General features: G+C 35.3%; 1 protein-coding gene across 4 annotated transcripts in view; it reads right to left on the bottom strand.

Moving 5' to 3' along the window:
- ENOX2 (ecto-NOX disulfide-thiol exchanger 2) overlaps nucleotides 1-12422 on the bottom strand; it is a 249160-nt gene that overhangs the window by 206575 nt on the left and 30163 nt on the right. The gene's annotated exons all lie outside the window — the stretch shown is intronic.

The following is a 12422-nucleotide window of genomic DNA, read 5'->3' on the forward strand; positions in this document are numbered from 1 at the left end:
AATTAGAAATCAAAAAGAGAGATATCTGAAAAATATAAATAATCCATGTATTAAAGAAGAAAGCACATAGGACATTAAAAAGTATTTGAACTGAATGACCATAAACAGATCAAAATTTGTAAGATAAAGTAAAGCAGTAATTAGAGTGAAATATATAGCATTAAGTGCTTATATATCCAGAGCAGTCAAAATAGATAAAAATTGAAAGCAACTCAAATGTACATCAACTGATGAATGAATAAATCAATTATAGTTAATTCATATAACGGAACATTACTTAACAATGAAAAGGAACATACTACTGATAACATCCATCAATATGAATTAATCTTAAAAATAAAAATGCTGAGAGGAAGAAGCCAGGCACAAGAAAGTACATAGTATATGATCTCATTTCTACGAAGCTTAGTAACAGATAATTTGTGGTGATAGGAGTCATAATAGTGGTTGCCTGTTTAGCTTGGAGATCAGTTAGAAGGGACCACAGGGGAACTTTCTGGTGTGATGGAAGTGTTTTATATCTTCGTTTTAGTGTTGATTACAAGGGTATATGTCCCCATTAAAATTATCCAATTCTACATTAAGATCTGTGCATCTCATTATGTAAAATTTATCTCAATATTTAAAAAGCATTTCCTTAAATAGCAAAATGAAACTAGAAAATTCTTTTGTCTCTAATATAGTAAAATTTTTTAAAATTTCAAATGAACAAATTCAAATAATTTTAGATAAAATCACTGACAACAGATTTATAATGGACTATTGAAAGAAATTACATTTTTCCCCAGGGAAACTTCTACCTATTTTGAGATTGGTTTTAGGCAGACATATTATGATTTTCTAATAAACCCCTCTCAGAAAAAATACTGGATCAGGTGGATGATAGGTATGCCTCATAATGGATATTTTTTCATTTCTACCTATGAAATAAAGGTCACCAGTGAAAAAAAAAACTAGATTTACACTTTTAGCGTATGATAAATGAGTATTAAGTACCCTTTTAAAAGTCCAGGATGGGGGCACCTGGGTGGCTCAGTTGGTTAAGCATCTGACTCTTGATTTCGGCTCAGGTCATGATTTCATGGTTCATGAGATGAAGCCCCATGTTGGGCTCTGTGCTGACAGCATGGAGTCTGCTTGGGATTTTCTGTTTACCTCTCCCTCTACCCCCCCCAAATAAATAGATAAACTTTTAAAAATCAAATAACAAAATAAAGGTCCAGGACGGGAACCTTATTTCTTTCTTTCCAGAGGAACAAACAAATTTGAGTATTCCCATAAGAACTTATTTTACATGGTAAAGGTATCCCAGAGAGATGAATGCAGTAATCTAACAAATCCATCTTGTGAGGACTGGCTATATTACAGTAACTTAGATTTATATTGATTACACTGGGGCAGATAATATTCCAGTGCTATCAAACCCATAGTATATTGTTATTCAGCATGCTGCTCCTGCATCTGAGATGCAAATCAGTTATTCTGTCCCATAACTACTATATTAGAATTTTAAACTGAGGAATTGGAAACAATTCAAAGTTATAGAGAAAAATTTATAACACTCCAAACTGAAACTGACATATCCAGAGCAAGGAGAAAAACTGACCACTCATTTACTCATTCATTCATTAAACATTTATTAAGTGCCTACTATGTGTCAGACCCTGTGCTCGGTGCCAAACTTTTAAAGGTCGGTGAAATATCATTGCTGCACCCCAAGAAATAACAGCCTAACTGGGAAAAACAAATAGATGATTACAAAATAGTACAGTCAGGGCAACAATAAAAATATAGGCATAATTAAAGTACTGAGGAAAGACCAGGCGAAGTTTTCCAAATGAGATAGTATCTGAACTGAGTCTTGAAAGATGAGTAAGAATAGCTTGGTGATGAGAAATGTAGAGAGGGGACCTCAGGCACAATGGACTACATGAGCAGAAGCAGAGGCATGGAGAAAAGAAGCAGCAGAGTGTGAATAAATTACAAATAGATTAAGCATTTTAAGCAAAGAAGTGACAGGATTCAATTTGTGTTTTAAATAGAAAACTCTGGTAGTGTAGAGGATGCATCAGAAAGGATAAGAAGGGAGGCAAGAAGACCAATTATGAGACTGTTGTAGTTTAGACAAGTTAGGATGTGATGCTGAACTAGGGAGGGCAATAGGAATAGAGAGGACAAAGTAGATTATAATCAACAGTCGATTGAATCAATTTTACTTTCAAGATGCCATACTCTTGATTTTCCTCCTACCTCTCACTGGCCATTCCTTCTCAGTTTTCCTGCTGGTTCCTCCTCTTCTCCCCAAATTTTTAACAATGGATTGACCCAGGGCTCAGTCCTTGGATCTTTAGTTATCTTTACTCCCTTCACTTTAAATATGATGTATGTGCAAGACTACCAAATGTATAGCTCTTGCCCAGACCCTTCCACTGCACTACAGACTCATACCTACCTACAAACTTGACGTTTCCACTTAGATGTCTAATAAACATTGCAAACTAACATGTGAAAAACTGAACTCTTGCATGTCAAACTTACTCCACCTAATCATTCCCAACTCAACAAATGTCCCCTTCTTTCTCAGGACAAAAAATTTTCAATTTGTCCTTGACTTTTCCCTTGTACATCCCATGTAGAATATATCAGCACATCCCGTTTATTACACTCTCAGAAGATATCCTGAATCTATCTACTCTCACTGTCTAATAATCTTTACATACTCCCAGCCACCATCATCTCTTGCTTGGATTATTGCAGCAGCTTCCTAGCTGGTTTCCCTGCTTCTACCCTGCCCACACCCCTATAATCTCCTCTCAAGTAAGGAGCCAACATGATCCTTTTGAAAATCAGAGTACATGACTCCTGTCACTCAAAACCCTCCAAAGTCTTCTCACTTTACTCAGAGTAAAAGCTAAATTGTACAAGTAGTACAATTATATAATTGTACAATTGCTAATCTATTATCATTCCCCCTGCTCACTCTATTAGCCACACTACCTTCCTGAATGCTAGTTCTCTGAATAATCCAGACACTCTCTTGACTGAAGTTCTTTGTGCTGATCATTTCCTCTACTTGAATGTCCTTCCCTCAGAGAGTCACTCTCCTTCAAATAATTGTTTAAATATCCCTTGTCAATAAGCTGCCACTTGCATCCTACCAATGCTCTCGATCCCCTTAATTCTGCTCTATTTCTTCCATACCACTGATGTATACACATCTATATATATGATGTATACACATATATGCACAAACACACACACATATATATCATTGACTATACATATACATACTGATGATATATATGTAATATACATGTATATACCATTGAGTATATGTGTGTGTACATATACATATTCACATAATCACTTATCACCATATATATATATGCATATATCACTAAAGACACTGAGTGTGTATGTGTGTAACATTTGCCTATCTCTTCCTCCTACAACCTAAGCAATAAGGAAGAGATTTCTTTGTACCAGACGTTTTTCCAGCACATAGAACTATGCCTGGCACATAGTAAGCACTCAAATATTTTGATGAATAAGTAAATGAGATGAAACAGAGCCTATGGGGGATGAGACAGTATGGAGCAACTATTTTAGTTAAACCTGAGAAGAATAGGGGAATTTGAGAAGAAAAGCCTATTTGAAGAGAATTTCCAAGGGGCATAGGAAAGGATAATCACAGCTTCCTTCTTATCCTGAGCTAAGAAAATAGAAAGGTAGTTTATATCTGTAAAGCAATTATCCACATTCCCTAGTAGGATACAGAAAGGCTGAGTATCCTATTGCAAGGTACACAGCACTACCTCACTCCCATAACCTCCAAGCCCAGGCACCCTGACCACATGCATGCACATGTATGCATAGACAAATACACACACACACACACACACACACACACACACACACACACACACACACACACGGTATTGACTTTAAGAAAGTATAGTTTAAAATGAAGTTTACATTTACATACAGATTTTAATTATGTATGTTCTCTAATTCTCCTTAAGACACATAACCAAAGGGATGCCTGGGTGGCTCAGTTGGTTAAGTGTCTGACTTCGGCTCAGGTCAAGATCTTGCAGTTTGTGAGTATGAGCCCCACATCCAGCTAGGTGCTGACAGTTCGGAGCCTGGAGCCTGCTTCAGATTCTGTGTCTCCGTCTCTCTCTGCCCCTTCCTCGCTCGCACTCTGTCTCTCTCTCAAAAAATAAATAACCATCAGGGCGCCTGGGTGGCTCAGTCAGTTAAGCGACCGGCTTCGGCTCAGGTCATGATCTCACGGTTCGTGGGTTCGAGCCCCGCATCGGGCTCTACGTTGACATCTAGCTCAGAGCCTGGAGCCTGCTTCACATTCTGTGTCTCCCTCTCTGACCCTCCCCTATTCCCACTGTCTCTCCCTGTCTCTCAAAAATAAATAAAAGAACATTAAAAAAATAAATAAACATCAAAAAAATTTAAAAAAAGACAAATAACCAAGACTTATACCTCAGAAATATACTCTGAATATGGACCCATAGAATGTTAAGCTAAGAGAGACCTTAGAAACCATTTAATACACACTTCCTCTCTTACTTATTATTTTCCCTTTTGAGAGCAAAGATGTCTGTCTTTCCAAATGACTACCTTGTAAATGTAACCCTTTTGAAATACAAATATAGAAACACACTTCTTTCAAATATTATACATATTTTCTCCTTTCTCAGTTTCAAATAAGCATCTGATTTGTTATGATTAATAATGTACTTTTTTATCTTTATTCTTTTCTTTGTCTCTATATACAAAAACAGGGTTATATCTTTTATTTGGAGTAAATGGGATATGGTTTATGAATGTAAATGAATACTATAATATCTGGATTTAGATAGAACCTAGACCTCATGAAATTAATTTAGTTAAAAAATTGAATTTAAAGATCTGCTGCAAGACAGTATTGTTCTGCTTCCTGCTAAATTACCATTTTATCATCAAAAAGGTATATTTTTATAATTTTGGTTATTAAATTAAACTAATAGAGGTAAGGAAAAGGAAAAAGGAAGAGATAGTTCTGACATGAACTGTGAGATAATCTATAATATCTGTTCTTAGAATTCAATTTCTCACTGGTTTAGTCTACTTTATCTCTGCCTTCATATAGGCACTAAAAGTACGGGGCTATATTTAATTGTAGTCTGTATCTTCATATTAACTTACACTAATTAATAACAGCATTGAAATTAAAATGGAGTTACTGTTAATGTCAAACATTTTCTGCTGTCTTTCTGGGTGGTTTTGTAATTGTAGGAATCACTTGAAGATAAATTTTATCTGTGTTAACTTTTTTTCCTCACTTGGCTTTTCAGTTTCTTCTCACACTATGTTTCAGTAAATACATTATGTCTTTAAAAACTGTGTGTTTATAAAATAATATATACTTTATTTTTAATGTTTATTTTGAGAGAGGGAGAGAAAGCGAGAGAATGGACCTGAGCAGGGGAGGGGCAGAAAGAGAGGGAGAGAGAGAATCCCAAGCAGGCTCTATCAGCATGGAGCTCAATGCGGGGCTCGAACTCCTGCAATATGAGATCATGACCTGAGCTGAAATCAAGAGATGGATGTTTAACCAACTGAGCCACCTAGGAGCCCCTACATATAATTTAATATACATGTATTTAAGCTTTAGGCATTTTTCTAAAATTCTTTATCCTTTATAGAAGATATAAATTTTTATATTTCAGGAGACAGTATGTGTTCCTGGTTTTATCACTAAACACTTGACTTTAGCTGTGTATCTTCTCTTTCTACAATTTCAGCTATGTGTTTTTTGACGGTAAAATGGGTGTCATCACACCTGTGGATAGGAAGCTTCTAAGTTGGACCCCAGTGATCTCAGCCTCCTGGTATTCACAAACCCTTGTGTAATCTTCTCCCCTTAAATGTGGTCTGGATGTACTGACTTATTTCTAACAATTATAATATGGCTGAAGTGATGGAATGTCACATCTGAGTTTAAGTTATAAAATGATACTGACTTTTGTCTTGGGCATTCCTCCTCACTCTCTTGAATCATTTTCTCTGGGGTAGCCAGTTGCTGGGTCATGGAACAGCCCTGAGGAGCAGCCCATGTAGCAAGAAACTGAGGTTTACCAACAACCATATAAGTAAGTTTGAAAGCAAACCCCTCCATCCATTCAAGCCTTCAGATGACGTCACAGCCTCAGCCAATAGCCTCATGAGTAATCTTGAGCCAGAGGCATATAGTTAAACTATGTCCAGATTCCCGGCCCATAGAAACTGTGAGATAATGTTTGCTATTTAACATGCTAGGTTTGGGGATACTTTGTTACACAGCACTTGATAACTAATACACAAATCCAAACTCAAAACTCAAAACACAGTCATTACTATATAACTCATTTGTAAAGAAATCCATGAATATCAAATAACTTGTTTCCTCCAGTAAATTCACCTATAATTCTTCACTATCCATTATGGCAACTTATGCCAAAACTGAAACAAAAGAAACTACTTTAAGCACCAAAATTGGACATAGTCTTTTCAACCCAACCAAAGCACTAAATTTTGGAAAGATTTGCAACTAAAACTTATAAACAAATACCAAAATAAGTTTAAAACCAAACCAAAAATTTTAATGGCTATGATTCTAGCTATTTAGATTCCAAAGTGGTTATTCATTTCAATGAAGGATTACTGCAGTAGACACTACCAGCAAAGGAATATATCCTATACAGATGAATAGTACAGCCTAACAAGACTAGAAGATAAGGCTACCAGATGTGTTTCGGTCTGTGGAGTTATGCAAATAGACATACATCATCTACCTCTCTCTGGCTGCCTCACATGCAAGTCAGTAGCTAAATAATCCACCTACATTTTCACTGTGCATTTAACAACACTTGGCTAGCATCTAATAATACTGTCTCATAAGCAAATAGAATCAATATATCTACAGAAGTTTTTATCTAAAGATATTGCTCATTGATTTTTTCTTCAATGTGCTTATATTTATAAGTTTTCAAAATTTTTAGCAGCAGTAGCTAAGTGTAGTCACTTAATTATTCATCACATACCATGTGCCAAACACAATTCTAGGCATTCAGGAAACATCGAGTAAAGCATACAATACAAAGATCCCTGCTTTCACAGAGGTCAAATTACATATTAAATCATCCCTTCTCTGGAATCTGAAATGGTGGATTTCCATCTCGTTCTTGAAACTCTGTCCTTCCTTAGTTTCTACAATCTGATATTATTCTGTTCTCCTAATAGTTTTCAGTTTGTTTCTTCAGTCTTCTTCACTGGTTCTCCTATCACAACCTATTAGCTTTAGATCAGATTTATATAATTTGTTTCTCAGGAAACTCATTCATTTCCTCAAACCAATAATCATCTCTCTAATGTAGTCTCTCAATTTTATACTTCTCATCCAGCTTCCTATATAGTGACTCCTTAGGCATACATATTTCCATTAGGATAATCACACACTTTCAAGAAACAAATTAATAACCCATTTATCACCAACTACTTAAAATCAATCAAGACCCATTAATTTTGCCTTCACAATATCTCTTGTATTGCTTATTTACTTTCCATTCCCACAACTAGGTCCTCATCACTTCATGCATGGATGATTATAATATTGTCCTAATTGATTTGTAGTCTTTCTATTCAAGTCTCTCTTTTCCTCTACTTCTAGATTAATTTTCATGAAATATCACTTTCATCATGTCACCATCCCAAATCACAAATCTTTAATGGCTTCCCATTGTCCATAAAATAAAAATTCCTCACCCTGACATTTAAAGCCCTCCATAATCATCTCCAGTCTATTTTGTTCAACTAACTTCTTGTATTCACCAATGCAAATTGTTTATCCCAAGCAAGATGGTCTCTTTACTGTTCCTAGAGCATATTATGCTTATTTTGGCCTCCAGGACTTTGTTCACATTGATCATCAAGCCTGAAGAGTCTTCCCCACTCTTGTTTTACAAAATCTTACCTATTCCCCAGTCTCACTTTCCAACAAATCCCTTACCACTTTAGTTCACACTTCTTTTTCTGGTTAGTGCCTACTATCTATGCCATTTGATTTGGCACTTAGTCATATTTTTCCATATTATGTTTTTTCATTATCTCAGTTCCCCGTTAGGAGTCTAGGCTACTTATGTGTAAGACAAGTGTCATCATTTGTAGCCCCCACCATTCTTTTCAGTAATCCACAACAGCTACAAAAGTTTTTGGTATTGAGATTCCTTTATACTTTTTAAAAACATTGAAAATCTCAAAGAGTCTTTGATTTTTATTGGCTTTACCTATTAATACCTATTATATTAGAAGTCATAACTATAACACTTAAAAAGTATTTATTCATTTAAATATAACAATAAATCTAATACTTGTTAACATAAATAACATGTATGAAAAATAATATTTTCAAAAACAAAATAAAAACAATGAGAAAAATGGCATTGTTTTATAAATTTGCAAAATTTTTTAAAGAAGAGAGTTTAGGGGCGCCTGGGTGGCTCAGTCGGTTAAGCGTCCGGCTTCAACTCAGGTCAAGATCTCACGGTTCGTGGGTTCGAGCCCCGCGTCGGGCACTGTGCTGACAGCTAGCTCAGAGCCTGGAGCCTGCTTCAGATTCTGTGTCTCCCTCTCTCGCTGACCCTCCCCTGCTCACACTGTCTCTGTCTCTCAAAAATAAAATAAAAACCATAAAAAAAATGTTTAAAAGAAGAGAGTTTAGTAGAAGACAGCTAAATTCTTATGTCTGCTTCTGTATTCAATATGCTGTGATATGTTCTTTGGTTAAAGTATATGAAGAATATCTGGCCTTATGTAAAGATTTAATTGGAAAACGGAAGAGCAGTTGAATAGTGTTTTCAGGTAATTGTGGATATTTTTCTCTAGTACTACACCAAAATTTGACAGTGGTAGTTTCCTTTAGATAAATGCAATGAGGAATCCATATTAATAAAGTTTTTAGAATTTGTTGTATTAAAATCTACTGTTTAAATTCCAGTCTTATACTTTATGGATCTTTTACCCAGGCATGATTTTACACCATGCACTGATCATTTGCAAATGTTGTTTCCCTGAGTTTTGCAGATTTTCCAAATGGTGACACCTTTCATTTTATAATATTTTTTTTAAATCACATTAGTAATGTCACTGCTGATCTCATCAGAGAAAGCTATGATATTGGGAAGCTCTCAAGCTTATGGTGGCAGATACACCTATCCCAAACTTTTAATTTTCACTTGAAATCTCATATTTTATTGTTGACAACAAATGCTGTCAGCTATTTTCCTTAAAGTGATGGACTTTATTTTTGAGAAAATGGCTGCCAAATACACAAGTCTGAAAAGCATAGTTTGTTAGCTGTTCTTTGAAGAAAAATTGGAGTTTTATATAAAAGCTGCTAGTTCAGTTTGCAACTTAATCATGCAAGTGCTTTACCTGGAGACAATAAGGTACTTAAATATGTATCAGAAGTGCTTTATGTATACTTTCTATTTGACACACAGATTATTAAGAAGATATGTACTCATCAAACTATGCACATTAAATACATGCAGTTCTTTGTATATCAATTATACCTCAATAAAGGTGTTTCAACTGTATATTAACTAACTTAAATTTAAATAAACACACACTAAATAAATAAATACATAGATGTACACAGGGTCAAGATTTAATAAATTTAGTAATTTTTACTGGTTTATCAAGAACATTATTAAGTGAAAATGACTTTGTTTTTTAACTGTGAGTATATGGTGGTAAAGAATACAATTACCTAATAGCATAATTTGGTGCCATTGCCTTGATTTCTGCTAAGACACCAGCAGTTTTACCCACCATTATTCTTGCACCAGCAGTGAAAATGTCAATTTTTTAAAAAGGCAAATAACATAATTATTGTGAAGACAGTTTTGACCTCTCAGACTTCCAGAGTCTTGGGGAGCCCATTGGTCCATTGACCACATGCTGAGAATCACTCAAAGTGGTTCCATACTATGAATCTACACTCAATCTATACTATCAGTATACACTTTGAGGTCTACACTATGCCTGGAGCTCCTTCCTCCTGTAGCATTACCTCTGGTCAGTTCACTGGTTTCCTGTTGAGTACAGTCCTCTTCTTTTAGCATTCTAAATACAGTCAATGAGTGATATAATTTACCTAAATTGTTTCAGCTACCAACTATAAACTAATGCTTTCCCAAAACCTATATTTCTAATGCAGACATCTCGTGACCCACAGATATATATTTCTGATTAGTATCCCATAGATATCTCCAACATAATATACTCACAACATAATTTATGTTTTCTTTCAATTTTTTCAAAGCCCCGAATTCCTAATCAAGGCTGAAGGTACCTTTGTTTAGTCATCCAATCTAGAAATCTAGGAGGTATCATTAACTCCTACCTCTCCCTCACCCATAAAAGGCTACATAACATCAATTTGTGATACTGTGGTAACATCAATATTGTAATACAGTAGGAACTAACATAGCATAAGTCAAACTAGAGGCAAATCCAAATACTTCATGGGCCAAACAAAACATACTTGTTAATCACTAGTCTGTGACACCGGGGAACTCTAAAATATCTCCTGAAAGTACACCTGTCCTTCCACTTCTTCCACTGCCTTTCTTCTAATTTAGAGTCTCCATCGTCTTTTACATAGACTATTGTAATAGCCTTAAAACTTACTCCTTGGGATCCAATTTCCATAAATACATTACCCTCCCTACCCCATTCAGATCTTACAAAAGGCAGAGTGATCTAAAATGCAAATCTGGTCACTTATTTGAAATCCCAGCTTAAAACTCCATAATAGTTTCTAGTCATCTGTAAGAAAAAAATATACATACCTTAGCACAGTGTCAATCTATAATCTCCCCCTTCTACTTACTACTTAAATTTGGCAAAAGCTAAAGTGGATAAAAATCCACGTTCCTATCCAAATGCCAAATTCCATCTATCGATATTATGATAAGAGCTAAGACTTATTAATCATTTCTTATACAATAGGTACTGTTACAAATTACATATATTAACTCATTAGTCCTCACAACCATAAAAGACAGGTATCATTATTAAGCTCAACTTACAGATGTAGAAACTCAAACACGAAGCCAAACTGAACCACTAGAGTTCATCTAAAGTTTCTCATGTTATTTCAGGATTTTGTGCCTTTGCAACACGCTATTCACTCTGATTGAAATGTTTTTTGTTTTATTTTCTAATGAACTTCTACCATCTTTCAAGATTCAGATCAAATATCATCTCTTTGAACTTACCTTCTCTAGCTACCACCTTCCCCATGTAAAGCTGAGTACTCCTTCCCACCTTTGGAACGCAAAGTACCTATTACAACTTACCAGAAATACACAGCTGGTTAGCACTTAGCACAGCAGAACAGTGGCTTACCAGTAGCATGTAGTCCTTGCTGTAATATATTATGTCAAGAACTATAATTTCTACTTTTTATGAAAGGATGAGAGGAACAAGATAAAGGTGGTATTTTTCCTGCTTCTCCTTCCCAACCTCCCCCCTCCCCCCAATCACTATCATATCTCCACTGCAGATATTTTTTTAGAGATGATCCAAGGAAAACTCTTAACTTCTACATGTTAGATAACTCCTTTGTGGTGTTTTACAAGCCAGGAGACTTAAACTCACTTCATAATCTCTCAATAAGGTGATGTCTGTTTGGATAATTAGAACTGTCAAAATCAATAAGAAAAGTTTTAAAACAGTCATGACAAGCCACTCTGAAATGAGGAAGAGACTATAAGTCACTGGTTACTATGATTTTTACAGAGAAAGCTGTATAGTCTTTCCTAAATTGAGCATTAAGGTATAAAAGCCCCTTATTCTCTAACACATTTAGAGTTTGAACACATGTAATCTAGCATCTTTCACTAGGCAGGGATTTAATGAACATTTTGTGAGAACATCTGTTTGTTATTTATCTTTGTCTCATTTTACACATCAGCAAATCCCTTTTTACCACCAGGACAGAATAAAAATCACCATTTCATTATACAGCGTTCATAATTTTAAACTTCAGCTGGAGGAAAGAGAAGCCATCGTCAGCACTGTATTCTACCTGAGGTTACAAGGAAGAAGTATGAGGGTAAGGAAGTGCAGGGGGGAAATGATTAAATATATAAATCCCTTTAACACACATTCTGCCAATGGCTACTGTGTTTTACTGTTCCAGCAACTGCCAAGGAGAATTAAAAGCCATTCTATGTTTCTGGAAGAGTATTCTTTTTGCCCCCTTGAGTCTATGTAAAAAAAAATGGTTTTGTCTAAATAAACTTTTTCCCTCTCTTTCTACAGAGAGAAGTTTAACAAAGAAACAACTATTGAGATTATTAGGTATAGATCTTTCT

This window comes from Suricata suricatta, chromosome X (genome assembly GCF_006229205.1).
Source record: "Suricata suricatta isolate VVHF042 chromosome X, meerkat_22Aug2017_6uvM2_HiC, whole genome shotgun sequence".
In the NCBI taxonomy this organism is placed as follows: domain Eukaryota; kingdom Metazoa; phylum Chordata; class Mammalia; order Carnivora; family Herpestidae; genus Suricata; species Suricata suricatta.